Below are 17,018 nucleotides of genomic sequence, written 5' to 3'. Positions count from 1 at the left end.
AAAGAAGGGATAAAGCATTTATGTGGATAACAAGAATGTTGAGAATTATAGTAGTAAGGACCATAAATAGAGTTTGGTGCGGGATCTAGTGCTTCAGGGGTATAAATTAACAAATGAGGGTCAGGAAAAAGCATTTCCTGTGTGCAGGCTACTCTGAACTGCTCTGCTGGGTTTTTCCTCCGTTGCAGCTGGGAATGAGCCCAGTTAGAGAGAGTATACCAGGTCAGATCTGCTGTAATCTCTAATGGCAATCCTATCTTCCCAGACAGGCAGACACTGTACAACTCTGCATGTCTTCGTTTTGTCACTGTTAGGGCTTGCCTTCACTGCTAAAAACATGTTTGTTTTATGTTTTGTTTTTTTGCCTTGAGGTGAGCGATTACAAGGTAAAAAATAAAGACCAGACATTTTAGTTCTAACATGAGGGATGTACCTTGATTTTAGTGAACTTTGAGGAGCATAATAAAATTTTTGCTCCCTCCAGCTCTTCTGTTGCAAAGGAAGTGCTTGGTCTTGGTCCTTGCTTAGAGACAAGCAATTGTGCCACTTTACATGGTGGTTTTGTAATGTGGAGAAACTGGCATCAGGATGAGATCACACTCATTCTGTCTTCTGACCTGAAGGAATATGAACTCTTTGACCTCATAAATACGCATAAATTGGCAGATATTATATTAGTTAAATTACTTTGCAATAATACATTCTATTTAGCACTTACAGTGTATCATGCTTTTCATTCACTGAGCTTAGTGTAATGCACCAAAGTGAGCTAAATAATTACCAAATGATGAAACAGTAATGTATTTAAACTACATTTCTGTCCTCTTGCACAAAAGTAAATCTGCACATTATTTGGCTAGTTGCAACTCCTCTACAGGAATTGGCAGTAAATGGTATCATAGAATCATAAGAAACATAGAAATTAAGGGCTGGAAGGACCTCGAAAGATCATCGACTCCAACCCCCCTGCTCTGGGTAGGAAAACTGCTGAGATCAAATGATCCCAACAACGTGTTTGTCCAGTCTCCTCTTGAAGACTTCCAAGGTTGGGGCTGCACCCCCTGCTTGGGAAGTCTATTCCAGATTCTGGTCACCCTTGACGTAAAGAAGTTCTTCCTTGCATCCAACCTGAAACCATCCTCTAACAGTTTATGGCCATTGCTCCTCATCCTCCCTGAGGGTGCCCTAGTGAACAGTTTTTTCTCCCAGCTCCTGATATTCACCCCTTACATACATATAGACCACCACCAAGTTCCCCCTCAGTCTTCTCTTCCCCAGGCTGAGCAGTCCCAGATCCCTTAGTCTTTCCTCATAAGGTTCGTCCTCCAGGTCCTTAATCATTCTTGTGACCCTTCTCTGTACCCTTTCAAGATTCTCCATGTCAATAAAATAAAAGAGGAGACATGGTACTGAAAAATGGTAGTGCTGCATTAAGAACAAGAGAGAGATGATCTTAGGGTATACCAAGGGAAGGGTATTGAGGGCCCCAGAATCTACAGGGAATGATGGCTTCCGGCCTCATGGATCCAGCTAATGCAGGAAAGTCACTTGACTCTCTGAGACAGATCTTATCCTGCATGCATAGCTGTTGTCCTTATGGCTGAGTTCCCCCTCTCCTGATGCACCATAATTCCAAATGAACCATGTAGAAATTGGTAAATTGACAGCTGTGTACCAATCACAGAGGGGCCCACTCCCAGAGTGATTTAGTCTGCTCTAAGCAACATTCATTCTTGATGTTATTTCCATGCAGGAATCCAGGAGGTCTGCTTTGCCTTTTCCTACCTCAGCTCCACCCCACAAAATCTGGCTCCAAAAGGCTTCTGTGATATTGTAGGGGAATCAGGGGCACAAGTGGTGGGGGGGTTCACAAAGCAGCATTCCCTCCTTCAGCATGGATAATGGAGAATCCACTTGTAGAAGATCTCATTCATGCATGTCCAATATGAGGAAAGAGCAGGTGCTCACACTCATTAAGTAGTACAATAGACAAGGGGTCTGAGGTCTTGGTACTAATCTACCACACTATAGCCTGACTCATTGCTACTACATGGACTGGAACCTAATGCAGCACAAAGTAGACCTGATCTGTCTTGAGATACCTGGTGCTAAATCTTCCTGAGTAGGGAACCTTCTGTCAGCAGAAAGTCTGGCAAGGATGTCTGTATCATCAGCTGCACACTCTTGCCCAGTGTAGGAATACAGAAATACTGGAGGTAAGTTGCAGTGTACCAGAGACAGAGTAGGGACTGGGGAGCAGTAGGATAGAGTAGTGTTTCTTTCCACATCTTCCACCATTGATATAATGCGAATGAGAGTTAGACTTGCTTTTCTGAACCTTTAACTTATGCCAGGGTCGGGTATTTCAGAACCAGGGAGCTGAACAGACCCCTGACAGCCCCCAGTCTCTACTGTGCAACAGCTGTGCTTGAGTGGGCTGGAAAATCTGTCCCATTATGCCTTATTGAAGCTTAGTTTCAACTGAAGGAAAAAAAAACACTCATCAGGGTCATTGCAACAATATCTTAACCTGATTTTTCTTTAAATAATACATTTCCTTTCTCTGGTGGGTTTGGATGCAAACTCTGCAAGCAAAAAAATGACCATAAGTATGGTACATGCACCATCACGTTTAAATGGTAGCCATTTGTTAGTGTTACTCCAGCTATACTGAACATAATTATTTTATACCATTTTCAGGATACAGCTGCATTGTGAAGAATAGAGGAGTTCTTTCTAGTACAACAACAAAGCTAATATTTTGCTTTAAGGATCAATCTAGGAGCCAGTCCACCCATCTTGTACCCACTGATTTCAGTAGTATAGGGGTCTGACCTATTAAAACATGAGTATTTCTACATCTCAGAAACATCCTCAAAGAGAATAATACAAAAAGCAGCTTGGGAAAATGTTGGTACATTATGAATAAATATATTTTATCATCCTAAGTCAATATCTCATACTAAGCCATTTTATTTTGAAGGTATCTTTAAAGCACTTGCAAAATATATAGAGAATATAATAAGTACAATTTATTAGATTGGCCTTAGTGCATACCACAAACAAAATGCCTTAATGTATTTACAGGATATGTTTGTGCTGTGTTGTAAATAATTTAGTTTTTCATTTGATCTCAGAAGCTTTAATGGGCTTCATGGTCCAAATCTGCAATAGTCAGCAGCTGTAATGTGATAAAAAAAATATGTTTTAGTTGTATATTTGACACTTTAAGTGCCTATGGGCTGACATTCACTATTGGCACAAGTAAAGTTAGCTTCCAAGCTACCAGGGAAATCACTAAAGATAATACAGATTGAGGACATTCTAAGCATTTCAAATAAGGAAAATGTGAGCATTTTCTAGGTATACTATATGCGTCTGATAGTTCACTTTTTGTAACATGCATTTCTAAGGGAGATGCCAATATACTATATATAATACATTCATATTTTAGCATTACATGCAAAAATAGTATTGCTCCTTTAAGAATGAATAGCAAGGGTCATTATCCCACATCCCATATTCACAGGAGGAATGTTACTGACTCCTGTAAGGGTACTTGGGGAAGGAGAAGTTTGTGGAATCAGGTCCAAGTTTGGCTTGCTTCTTATAGCAAAGCTCCTTTGGGAACAAGCAAGCAAAGAGGCTCTTTATTCCTTCAGAATGTGTGGCTTTATCCTCTGTAACCTTTACTAGGGTGGGGATTCGTATACCTGACTACTCCTAGGGGAGTGCCTGCACAGCTGTTAGCTGGCTCACACTGCCCTAGGCAGCTACCCAAGGAGTAAGAGCAAACCAAGAAGTTTCTAGACTTCTACTGTAATTACTCTGACTCCACAAAGAATGTGAAGGGTTATTACCCCAGGAAATACTGGTATGTGTACAGCTCCTCTTTCTTAAATGAGCTTGAGGGAAGTCTAGTCCTGTTCACACTGAAGTTATTTTTGAATGCATAAAACAGAGTTAGCTAAGGAACATGACAAAAAAATGTGACCAAAACTGACACCTTGATTGTTTCTATCCAGCTGTCTCAATCCAGTGGATTTACAGAGAACAGAGAAATGACAGATCAGCTCCTACTGCTGTCCCATGTAGATCCCCTCAAGATAATACATATGAAAAATGTACATATTTAGTCACCTGCATACAAGTAGAAATCCATTGCCCTATGCACACACAAGACATGTCTAAATTACAAGTCGTCAAGAAAATAAGAGATAAGTGCAATATAAAACATAGTCTATTCACTACATTTAAGCATAAAGAACACGGCCTTAAAACAAATCAAGTTAACACCAAGCAATAACTAATAATCAAACAGGTTGTGCTGAAAAGAATGAAGAAATCAGGTTTATCATTGCAAGTCAAAGATTCACATCTGGAAGTTCTTGAGGATCAAAAAAAAATGATAATTAACATTAACCAAAGTTCAATCCACTTTTAAACTAACCAAGATTTTGTTTAAATGGCACCACCTTCCCTAGAACAGATCCTAAGCTCCTGCTTTTGAATAGTAGAGCCACTTCCTTCAATCACACATTGGACTAGATCTTACTATGTCTTGTGGGCAGCATTAGAATCCAATCTCCAGCTGATGCACATCAGCCTCATTTCCTAATGAAAGCAAGTTTTATACTGCTGCTGAAGTTATGGGTATTCAATTCAGCTGTCCTTTAATAAGAAAACAGCATGTACAAGACAGAGCTTTAATATTAGAACTAATTGATAGCTAATAATTGAATTAGCATGTATATTTTCTTGCTATGGGCCAAGTAATGCATAATGAAACCTGTTAAACAGTGTAATCTTTTTGAGCCCTGGGCACCTACTAAACCATCTATCACAACAATTTTTTTAAACTTATTTCAAGGGCCAAATCAGCTCCGAATTCTATTAGGCAAAGCCAAGTTCCAAATTGCAACTGAGCAGAACTTCATCATTCAAGTCTGTGTGTGTGGCTGTACTAATGGTCAAGTATCCTTCCTCCAGATGTATGTCTTGGCCTTCGGATATTCCCCAGATCCATGGCAGGTATCCCATGTGCAAGTCCAGCGACCTTGGGATTCAGATTCTCCCTAGTCATGCATGTTTGCGTCTAGTCAAAAGGCTGAGAAGCAAGCCACGTTGCCAAAGAATTGTGCAGTCGAGTTTCCTGCACTCAGAAAAACTCACAGGGGTCAGCCTGCCTGGAATATAATTCTCTCTCCCTGGGAGAACCAACTTGGTGATCATGGTATCTATCTCCCTACCTTCTTGATCATGGTATCTCCCCTGCCAGTTAAGTAATTGCTACCACCACAAATGCTGCAGAGTATTCAAACCCAGGGAAGTACACTGAGCTTGGCTTTTCCAGGACTTGGAGCTTTACTCATGACAAGGCAATTTCATTTTACAGTGAGGCAAACTAGCTAATGCCCACCTTTGGCAGGGGAGGAATATGGGCTGCCCTTCCCTGCTTTATGTTACAATAATATGGAAGGGCCTTTTTCTCCACTAGGCTTGTACAGTAGGACAGCTACTGCACATTAATTACACCATAGGAAAAGTACAGTTTTTATTTAGCTGTGAAAATAAAGCCAGAATTCAGCAGAAATGTATTCCTTATACATTGTATTTAGGCCTCACTGTTTCTCTCTGCATGAACAACCCAACCGCATCTTGTACAGACCCAATTTCCTCCTTCTACATGTAGTGCTGAGAACCAGTCCTGCTGCCTGCCCCTCTTCCCAGGACAAACTTCTTTCTCTTGTGCATGAGATTGGTGCGGCTGCACAAGGCTCTTGAAGATATGGGCTACAGAAATAAAATGGGTGGGTCTAGTTGGTCTTGTCATCATGTTTAGTATTGCACATGCCATGATGGTGATGCATAGTAAACGATGAGTCTGGTAGCATTCACTGATAAACCGGTCAGGCAAAGGGCTCTCCAGAGTAGGAATTCAGTGGAAGGTATTTCACATATGTCAGAAATAATTCAAGGGTGTAGAATGACTCACTGGAACTGGGTGAATAATAACTCAGACTTCATTTTCAGTAGACAAAGGAAAGGTAAGCAAAAAGCTTACGTCTGGCATATCTGGGGAAGAACACATTCATAATGGCAGGAATTGTATTCTAAGTATTGGTCACCATAAAAGTATCAGTTTGTTTTCATATGAAAAGTGACAAATCACTTTCTGAACACAGGAGTCACATATGCCAACACAGCACAGGCACCAGTTTGCTGTAAAACAGAACTCTGGTTTGTACTGGACAATATAAACTTTACCGTGTAAACAGCCAAAGAGGAGGCTCAGACAGGTGCCCAGTCAGGAGTACTTCATCTGACTACACCAAGAAACAGAAAGAAAAAGAGATATCCATGTGAGCAAGCCCTTGTTAAGCAAAATAATATTGTACAGAATCAACAAAAGAACAAACTTCAAAGCAGGCCTGGACTAATAAGATCAATCTCACAGTTATAAAAAACCTTCCCCTTCTAGTTGTAAGCTGTGGCCTGAAGATCACTGGTAGTCCACATGACCTTATTAAGAGGTTCACAGTCAGCCCATGGATCACCCCAGAGTCCACATACCTTTATGCTATTTTCAGTGGCAAGTGTGATAAAGGTATATGGCGGCCTGTGAGAAATGTTGAGGGTTGATGATTGTCCACTGGTCCAAAACACTTGTGAACCACTTCTCTAATTCATTCCCCAATCCATTCCCCCTTTCCTTCCCATTCATCATGGTTGCAGGCAGTTTATACATCCAAAAAGGGTAACAGAGAAAACCTGAAGAACAGCTTCCTGCGAGATCAAAACCCTTTATTTCTCCTACTCCATTTTTCAGATACTTTTATTCTTAAGCTCTTAGGACAACATTCCTTTTAGGCAGTATGAATGACAGCTTACCAACTCCTGCTTCCTCCTGTTTATTTCCAGGTCCCTTCCTGACCATTTCTTCTTGGAGAAATATTTTTGGCAGCTGTTGCAGGGTAAAACTGGCTATATTCCTAGTCTTTAAATCAAGCTAAAATCCCTCTCTGTCCTGCTTGTGTGTGGGGCTTGCACCCATCACAGAGCTTTCTGAAATTTCCTATTTGTCAGTCAGTATTGACACATGACAAGTCCTCAACTGCTTGGGCAAGTTCTGTTATATGTTATGATTTTATGTAATTAAAGGCCCGTTTCTCATGTTGCCCTTACAATATCCCACTCAGTACTGACTGTCCTCACCTCTTATTGGTGGTGCCCAGCATGATCAGGCCTGAATTTGGGAGATGCATCTGTGGAAGGGTCTTTGGAAGAAGACAGTGGTATTCAATGAGATATCTTTCCTACCCAGGGCATAGTGGAGTGCACTTTTTCTTCCCCTAGTAGATTCCTCTCTCCTGAAGACAAGAAATCTTTTCATAGATGAAATATTTCAGGAAGGCTTTAATGTTTCTTTACAGTCACAATCAAAATGAAGTCAAGAATGTATTAAATTGACCTCTAATTAGTATAAATTAATGTAAAGAACAAATTGGGCCTGGGAAAAGGGATTGTTGTAAGCTAAAATTTATAAATTAATTATGAGCTTAATATTTGTCACCTAGTCAATTCTGGTAAGGGAGACTTTAAGCTAGATTTCATGGGGGATGGTGAACAAAACCCTGTAGCAACAGAACAAACCATATAGAGAGGAAAGGACTGAAAGCAGCAGCTCAACTCCAAGAAAGGGTCAGAGAGCCACATGAGAGCAACAAGTGATGCAAAAAGGAAATAAGTAAGTCAAAATGTAAAATATATCTGATATACATATATGAATGTGATAAGTATGAGGAACCAACATGATGAGCTGGAAGCCACAGCCTAAGAAAAGGTTGGTATCACAGAGACCTAGTGGGACAGCTCTTATGACTAGTATGTCAATATTGATGACTGTTTTAGAAGGACAAGTTTGGGAGAAAAGGTGGTGGTGTTACCTTGCATGTCAAAAACATATTCACTTGTCCCTTGGTTCAGGAGGAAGATATCAGATCAGAATGTATCTCGCTGAAGATAAAAGGTATAAGATCCCCACCAATAAATCAGTTTTGTATCTATCATAGGTCACCGAGTCAGAAAGAAGAGGTGGATGAGATACACTTCAAAGAGGTGACAAAAATGTCCAAAAATTTTGAAATGGTACTGTTGGGAGAGTTCAATTTTCTGGCCATCTGCTGGAAAAACAATATAGTTAAACATAAAATGTCAAGCCAGCTCCTAATTTGTGTGAACAACTTTCTGTTCCAGAAGGTTGAGGATAAACCTAGGGGATCATTTATCTTGGAACTTGTCCTGACCAATAGGGAAGAATTGGTGGAGGATGTGAAGGTAATGGGAAACTTGGGAGGAAGCCATCATGATATGATAAAATTGAAAATCCTAAGATGGGGAAGACACAAGGTCAACAGATCTAAGATGCTAGATTTCAAAAAGGCGGATTTCAACTGAATCAAGCAAATAATAAGAATGGTGCATAGGAAGAGAACCTGAAGGATAAAGGTGCCCAGGACAGCTGGAAGTTTCCAAAGGGCACAGTATTGGAAACCAAACAAGAAACTGTTCCAATACAATGGAAGCACAAGAAGAATGATAAGAGATAAATGTGGCCTCACAAGAAGCTTCTAGGATTCCTCAAATGCAAAAAGGAAAGCATATAAGCAACGGAAAAAATGGGCAGGTCACCAAAGGAACACACCAGAAAAATATCGAGAACGTGCAGGAACAAAAATAAGGAAGGCAAAGGTAAAAAATGAACTGCAGCTGACCAGGGAGGTTAAAGACAGTAAGAAAATGTTTTATAAGTATGTTGGCCAGAAAAGAAAGACCAAAGAAGCTGTTAAATAGACAAGGTCAACTCTTAACAACAAATGGAAAGAGTGCAGAGGTGCTCAACAGCTATTTTGCCTCAATCTTCACAAAAAAATTAAGATATAGCCAGACATCTAATAAGGATTATTTGGATAAGGAAAAGGGGACAAGCAGAGAGAGGAAATAACAAAAGAAACAGAGAACATTTGATGGGCCTGAATTAAAGTCAGCAGGGCCTGATGAACTTCATCCTAGGGTGCTGAAGCTACTGTCAAAGGAGATCTGAAGGAAGTTGTGGGAGGCAGGCAAGGTACCAGAGGACTGGAAAAGGGAAAATATAGGCATAATAAAAAAGGAGGACCTGGGGACCTAGAGATTGGTTAGCCTCTCTTCAATATCCAAGAACATACTAGAGCATATCACAAGGAAGTCCATTTGCCTCTGGAGCAGCTGATCACAAACAGCCAGCAATGATTTGCTAAGAATAAATCATGCCAAACAAACCTGATCTCCTTCTTTGACAAAGTAACTACTTGAGTAGATGAAGGGACTATGGATATAATATCACTGGACTTCAGCAAGGCTTTTGACAAAGTCCCACATGGTCTTCTCATAAACAAATTGGTAAAATTTGGGCTAAATGAAACTACTATCAGGTGGATAGACAACTGGATCAATAGGTGCAAGCAAAGGGCAATTATAAACAGATAGAAGACATTTCCAATGAAGTTTCAAGTAGTGTCCCACAGGGAACTTGAGTCCAATGCTGTTCAAAGTGTTTATTAATGATAATGATTTGTTCATTATTATCTGGATGCTGAAATAAAGAGCTTCTTGAGACATTTGCACATGACAAAACTGGAAAGGACAGTGAACATGTTAGAGGATAGGAGTGCAATTCAGATGGATCTTGACAGACTGGAAAGCTGGACTGGAGCTAACAAAATGAAGTTAAATGCTGGCAAATGCAAGGTGATACACCTCAGGAAGAATAATATAAAATACAGCTACAAAATGGGTGACACCTGACTGGATGGCATCACTATAGGGAAGGATCTGGGAGTCTTGGATCACAATTCAATACAAGCCTGCAGTATGATGCAGCTGCACAAAAGGTGAATACAACTTTGGGATGCATTAATGGAGGCAGTAGGTGCAAGGCATGGAAGGCTTCATCTACAGTACTGTGTGCAGTTTTGGGCTCCATATTTTAAAAACAACATGGAGAGGCTAGAGGCAAGAACAAAAATGATAAAGGGCTTGGAAAGCAAGTCGTATGAGGAGAGGTTGAAGGAAATAGTCACGTTTACCTTGCAGATAAGCCGCTCAGGAGAGTATATGATCACAGTCTTCAAATATCTGAAGACCTGCCATAATGAAGGGAGAAAACACCTTTTCTCTCTGTTCCAGAGTAGGATGCAGACCAATGGCTTGAAGTTGCAGCCAAGTAGACTTAGACCAAATATCAAGAAAAACGTCCTCACTGTTAGAACAAGGCAGTGGAATAGACCGATTAGGAAAGTTATGGAATCTTTGTCATTGGAGGTGATAAAAAAAAGAGGTTGGATAAGCATCAGTCATAGATGATCTAAGAGTAGCTATGCCTGTGTTCTGATATTTCCCAAACTTCTGGGCTTTGCTGGCTGTCACATAGGGCTGTGAAGGAATTTTTTCCAATCCTGCTACTATATGCATCAGAGTTCGGGGGGTGGGGGTTCCAGCTTCCTCAAAGGCATTGGGTGTTGGCTGCTGCCAAGGCTAGAAATGTTGACAGGGTGTGCCTGCTAGGATTGAAACCCAGAGGTTTCTGGGTAGAGGGTTTTACCCTCTGCTTAGGGTCAGACCTATAGCCATATTTGGGGTCAGGAAGAAATTTTACCTCATGGTCAGATTAGGTTGGACTGTGGGGTGGGTTTACCTTTTTCTTTAGCAGGGGCCCTCTTCCTTGCAACAGCAGAACATGAGCCACCGTGGTACCCCTGCTTTACCTGCATCGGGTTACAGTGGTTGTGCCAGGGTTTACGGTGTAGTTTTGCTAATAGGTTAGACAAGTGGTGCTCAACCTTTGTATATGATGGCTTGGATAAGGATGATCCTGCCTCTGGCAGCGGGTTGAACTAGATGACCTCTGGTGGTCCCTTCCAACCTCCTGTTCTATGATTCTATTAAAAAGACAAAGGAAAATAGATATGAAAGTGAGAAGTAAAATAGAAACTTCATTGGAGGGAAAAAGGAAGAATGAGTGCAGACTTGACTAATGTTTTAATATTACTTAAGGGGTTAGAAAGACTGTTTGCTATGGGGCATGATAACCAGCAAAGGAATCTGTACTTTGAGGTACTGATTAATTAACAATTTCCTTTGACCTGGGCCAAAACTCAGGATGTTGCCAACCTCTGCCACCTTCAGCATACTCCATGGAAAGCAGGAGATAAAAATCAGGCTTCAACTGAACCAGCGATAGTGGCTGTACTGATCAGGGGTGCTGATTTGATCCACTATAGAAAAAGGGTCCAGCCACCAAAAATGGTTTTTCAAGTTTAAGTTCAAAATATTCTTTAACTTCTGAGATGTTCTGGGATTTTGGTTTGTGTCAGCACTAGTAACTATTGTATTTATTAGAAGGTGCTTGGCGTGGCTATTGCGGAAATCTGGGTGGGCTTGAAGCACAACCAGTTTTTGGAAAGTACATCACCAGAAGGGCTTTGAAAAACTGAGAAAAGGCTGTGGCTATTCTTGAGACATTCTGGGGTGGGCTTGAAAGGAGAGTCCTGAAAGATCTCTTATTTAAGAAGGGGTGTGAGAGCCCCTTGATGCTGAAGTTAGTAGCCGCTGATGAAGTACTTCCAATATTTTTTTGAGCAAAGTTCAAAATATTGTTTTTACAGTTAGTGCTTAAGTTACCTGCTGAAAGGCTGTGGATTTGCTTCTTTAGAGACAAGATTAATTTAGCCTGTAGTCTTGGCAGTCAAATAATCACTGCTGTGACTCCACTGAACTCCCTGGGGTCAATTTGGCTCTATGAGAACAAGAAAGAAAGTGAACGTGAGCTTTAACACAAGTATTACATTATGAGAAAAGGCATGTTCTGGAGATGGGAGAGGAATGCAGATTAGTGTGCTGGAAGGTGTGGCAGGGAGAGAGGTATGCGTGGGCTGTTTAATTAATATATTGCAAAAAACACTGATAATATAAAAGGTGGATGAGCTAAAGGACCAATGCAAAACACTTGCTTCAGAACAAGCTGCAGCACTAATATTACTGAGCTGCTGGACATTACTGAAATGCAGCCCAAGTGGGAACTAGACATGCACTAAATCTGTAAGCTTTGTGTGTATAATCATACTTTTGACACAGATATGGAATCCCATATATTAATATAAAAGCCTGTTTACTGTTATAGCCTGAAATATAAACTGACATTCTGATTCTCATTTCCAAGTATTTTATAATATTTTGTATCCCCCTAGTGCCTGACATTCATGGCTCTCAGAAAACTTACAAGCTGACAAGTGAAGAAAGGCAAAAAGCAGTTAATATACTGATTTTTAGAGATTTATTTGATTCTTATAGGAGCTGTAAAGCCAGTTGAGAAACAAGCTCACAGTTCATGAGGAATCCCAAAATCAGTCCCTTCTACCTGAAATTGTTGGACCAGCCAAGAGGGAGTGATAGAGATCATGCAGTTGGCAAATATTAATTCGTTTGGCTTGGCTGTCTAACTAGAAGCCCATGATTATATAAACTACTAGCAAATACACCAAAATATTCCAGACAAGAGACATGACAACTCAGTCTCATTTACATGTTTCATGACATCCATCCCAAAGGGCTCATAGGTGATCCCTGGTACATTACTGCTCTTTCTACAGGCTAATTTCAGCGGTTTCATTCAGAACAGGATTCTTGGTCTGAAAGAATAGAACATTTGTAATCAAATGCACTTACCCAAGGCAGTACTTCCTAATGGTTTGAACAATCCCCAGTGAGTCTTTGATCCTAGGCCTGTTTCTTGGGGAAGTGTGGCCATTAAACCATTATGCCAGCTCTGACAGCATGCAGAGTCTGTAAACCCAGTGAAAATGTCATCTGGGAACTCCTTTATGTGAAGGGTTTCTCCAGGATGCACAGATACAGGAGAATACCTTTATGCTGCTGCCCTCATTGCCACCACTATAAGGTTGTACAAGGGGTAGGTCTAGGGAAGAGGTACATCAAGAGAAAGAAGAGAATTATATTAAGGATACTCTGAACTGTCTGCTTTGGCAAACTGTAACACAACAGCTTTATGCTCCTCAGGTTGAAGGCATGGTATATGTGTGGCATATCATTCTAAAATAAGATGGTTTAAGGATAGTGGCTTGGGATTAATTGCTGATGATTGTTTTACAATCTAAGAAACACCATGTTGCCCACAATAAAAAGATAGCTCTGAACTACATCCTTCAGAAAATGTTATACAGATAAGCAATTTGCAAAGGACATGCCTCTTATATCTACCACGTGCTATAACACAAAATATGTCTACATAGCACAATGCATTGCTTCTCAGTGGGGCCAATTCAAGCTGGCGGAACACCACACTAACGCAGCTAAACTGCCTCCAATACCCAAAGTGGCTTGTTCAGAGCTAGCTCAAGTACCCATGTATGGCACTGCATTGTACTATGTAGACACACCCAAAGTCTACAGTAGACCGGTGATTCTCAACCAGAGCAATGTGACATACTGAGTTGCTGCAAGATCATTTTAAGGGTGCTACAGGGTATTGCGAAATAATAGCCTGATTAGATGTGCAAAACCCACATGATTCGCAAGACAAACCCACAGACTTCAAATGTCAATCCATTGTGCCAAAAAAATTCTGACCTGCTGTGGTCTCTCCGAGTACGTTGCAATAGAAGAAATGTTCTATTATTTTTCTGTAGCAAAAAAATCACTGAAAGCTAAGAGCTAGCATTTTCTAAGGCAAGGGTGGGCAAAATATGGCCTGCAGGCCACATCCAGCCTGAGAGACCATTCTATCCATTCTGTGGGGCCCCTAAAAATTCAGAAAATTAATATTGATCTGTCCTTGGTTCATGTAAAAAATTACAGGAACCAGGGGCAGTAGGGCCCAGGGGAAGCCCGGTGGGTTCCTGCAACAGCAGGGCCTGCCCAGCCCCACCCCTCTAGCCAGAAGCCCCAGCAGCAGCTTCTGGCCTGGGAGCACGTGGCTGCCCCGGCGCAAGCAGCTCAGGTAAGCTTGCGCCGGGGGGGGGGGGGGGGAAGCTGGTGCTGAGCGCAGGGGAAAATGGCCCCTCCCCCACCCCACGGCTGGTGCTCCCTGCTGCAACTGCTCGCAGCCCGCACGGGGCTGTCCTGAGCAGGCACAGGCAGCCCCATGCAGGCTGTGAGCAGCTGCAGTGCAGGGCACTGGCCACGGGGCGGGAAAGGGGCCGCTTTTCCCCCGCACTCAGCACCAGCTTGTAACCTGCCCCCACTGCCAGCCTGGGCCCTGCACTGGCTCCAGCCTTGCCTGCTGGGGCTGCGCCATGGCAGCAGTAGCTGTGGCCCCCCTGCTTCCTGTGCTGGGCAGCACTTGCCACTGCTGCCTCTGTGCTATGCAGCACATGAGCTTCAGGCGGGCAGCGGCAGCAAACGCTGCCCAGCACAGCAAGTGGGGGGGCCACAGCTGTTGCCACTGCAGCACAGCACTGATGGGTGAGTCCGGAGCCGGTGCACAGCCCATGCTGGCTGCGGGGGTGTGTTACAAGTCCGTGCTGAGCACGGGGGAAAAGCGACCCCTTCCCCACCCCGTGACTGGTGTTATGCACTGCAGCCGCTTGCAGCCCACGTGGGGCTGCCTGTGCTTGCTCAGGACAGCCCTATGTGGGCTGTGAACGGCTGCAGCAGGGAGTGTGCGTCACAGGGCGGGTGAGGGGATGCTTTTCCCCGCGCTCTGCACAGCTCATCCTCTACCGGCAAGCAGGGGGTCGGGGCTGCATGCTGCCCCCCACCTGTACCATGGGGCTGGGGGGCACTGGGAGTGAGCGGGAGTGGGAGCACAGGGCCCGCACTGGTGTCCCAGTGCCAGTGCCATCAGGGCCCAAAGTAGGGCAGCAGGGGTACAAGGCCCCAGGCAGCAGGGACTCTATGGAGCTGGGCCAGCTCCCCCCTCTCCCTGCTGGTGTATCCCAGCCCGGCTCCACAGACCCATGCCAGCCCAGCCCCTCTCTGGGCCCCACCGGTGCTGGTCCCGGGACATTGGTCCCAAGATCGTGACCAGGTGGCGGGGCACCTGTCAAGGGGTGGGGCTACCCATGCAGCCCTCCCCAGCTTGCCAAAACTGGATAAGCAGCCCTCCACCTGAAATAATTGCCCAGCCCTGTTCTAAGGGATGCCTTGAGTCTAATGATGGGTGCAAGTAGTTTGGAGTAGTCAATCGGTTATGCTATGTGATTTCTGAAACTAGGAAAGTTGAATGTATGCTTCCGAACATGAATGCCACGTGCCCCCAGAGGCTGAGGGGGCATGGCAAGCTCCCGCAGGCAACAGCAATGCTGTCAGCGGTGGGAGCATGGTGGCGGCAAGCAGTGAGCTCCCACAGATGGCCACAGCACTGTCAGCATTGTGGGGGGGAGTGAGGGCGGATGGCAAGCGCCAACTGGTGGTCGGTGACCACCCACAGATGCCAACACCGCCAGTGGCTATCAGGGACTGCCCGCAGACGCTGCTGGCGGTGTCGGAGGCGAGGAGTTGGGGTGGCGAGTGGCGACCACCCACAGGCACCGCCAACAATGTTGGCAGCGCCTCCTTTTTGCAAGGGGTGCACTGCCAAGCTCATGGGGTGCACGTGCACCCGCATGCACCCCCTACACATCGCCAATGCTTCAGAAAGGTGGCATGTCAGTTATTGTTTTACAGAAGTCCTTCCTGTCCAGTTCAAAAAGAGATTTGGGTGTCAGTCTCAGAGTTTGTTTCCTTTCCAACATTTCTGATTGGCCTGATTTGGGTCTACTTGAAAGAGTGAAGATAAGCTTCTCAAGTGTGTAAAATTATGCAGCACTGTAATTAAATGTTAATTATTAAATATCATGCAATTTTTATTGTTCTTTTCTGGGTCCTAGCTAGTGCATCTTGCACTTCAGTCACTTCTCCCCAATTGACTCATTATGATAAAATCTAATTGCTGGAAGAGAAAAACAAAGGTACTCAGCAAAAATAAATTACCAGGGAAAGAGAGACGCATCCATGAAATGTAAAATGCTTGGAGTTCACAATACCCTAAAATAGGGAAGCTGAAGTGATTCACTCAAGGTCACAGAAGCCATCTGTGGCAAAGCCAGGAATAGAACCCAACTCTCTTGGCTCCTAATGTATCTAACCACAAGAATTTCCCAGACCTGCATTTAGCTTAGGAGCCTAACATGCCAGTTTTACAATGCCACTCTAGTTCTTCAGAAGTAAAAGACCTACTGTAGTAAAAATCAGCTTTGCATAATAGAAACTGAAGCAGCATATGATGCAAAAAAAATACACTAGCAGTCTTATATTTCATATTAACAAAGATAAATCTAAATTAACTGATGGTGCTAAACTTTTAGAGGAGCATTTGTATGGAAGGATCTATGATTTACAGGTAATATATAGATGTGCTGGAATTGCTCTGGCTGCCTTAGAAAATAATGATTAAGTTAATTAGTTTAAAACTGGTCATTAGACATGAGTGTGAGCTTTATCCACTGAAAATATCAAAAGGATTCTTAGTATAATATGTGGAATTACTGCACATGTTGCACTCTTATTGACCCAAGACAGTACAACATATCAGATGCATCAAGTCGCTGAACCACAGAACAATGTTTCTGGCTCTACAGGAGTTAATACAACAAGCAAAGCTGTCAACTGGAGCACAGACCTGTATATATACACAACTAGCAAACCCAGAATGGATGAAGCTGTTAGGAAGCAACAGTTTAAACTGGGCCATGATATTTTTGTTCCTGTCATGGCAAATTTTGGTCATTTAAGGGATGTCATGGTGAAAACAAGAACCATGAAAATCCACAGTACTTTGCACTTAAGTTTCAGCTAGGACCTGAAGAGCTTAGATTGCTATACAGTTTGGACAATTATTCCCATTTCACAGGGAAAACTGAGGCACAGAGAAGTTAGGTGAAATAGTCAAAACCACAAAAAAATTCAGAGAAGAAACAGGA

At 42.9% G+C, this 17,018-nt stretch overlaps 1 long non-coding RNA gene across 20 annotated transcripts in view; it reads right to left on the bottom strand.

Moving 5' to 3' along the window:
• LOC109284199 (uncharacterized) overlaps window positions 1-17,018 on the bottom strand; it is a 190,123-nt gene that overhangs the window by 12,482 nt on the left and 160,623 nt on the right. For 13 of the 20 annotated variants that reach the window (XR_009463468.1, XR_009463470.1, XR_009463471.1 and 10 more), the window contains 4 exons: window positions 11,722-11,836; window positions 10,736-10,979; window positions 7,216-7,370; window positions 434-6,326 (listed from right to left, as the gene is read on the bottom strand). This is a non-coding gene — a long non-coding RNA (uncharacterized LOC109284199). Of the gene's footprint in view, window positions 1-433; window positions 6,327-7,215; window positions 7,371-10,735; window positions 10,980-11,721; window positions 11,837-12,765; window positions 13,016-17,018 lie in introns of all 20 variants that reach the window. The other 7 variants (XR_009463472.1, XR_009463484.1, XR_009463483.1 and 4 more) reach the window with 7 other exon arrangements.

Source organism: Alligator mississippiensis, chromosome 7 (assembly GCF_030867095.1).
Source record: "Alligator mississippiensis isolate rAllMis1 chromosome 7, rAllMis1, whole genome shotgun sequence".
In the NCBI taxonomy this organism is placed as follows: domain Eukaryota; kingdom Metazoa; phylum Chordata; order Crocodylia; family Alligatoridae; genus Alligator; species Alligator mississippiensis.
This window is presented reverse-complemented; position numbering and strand designations above follow the sequence as displayed.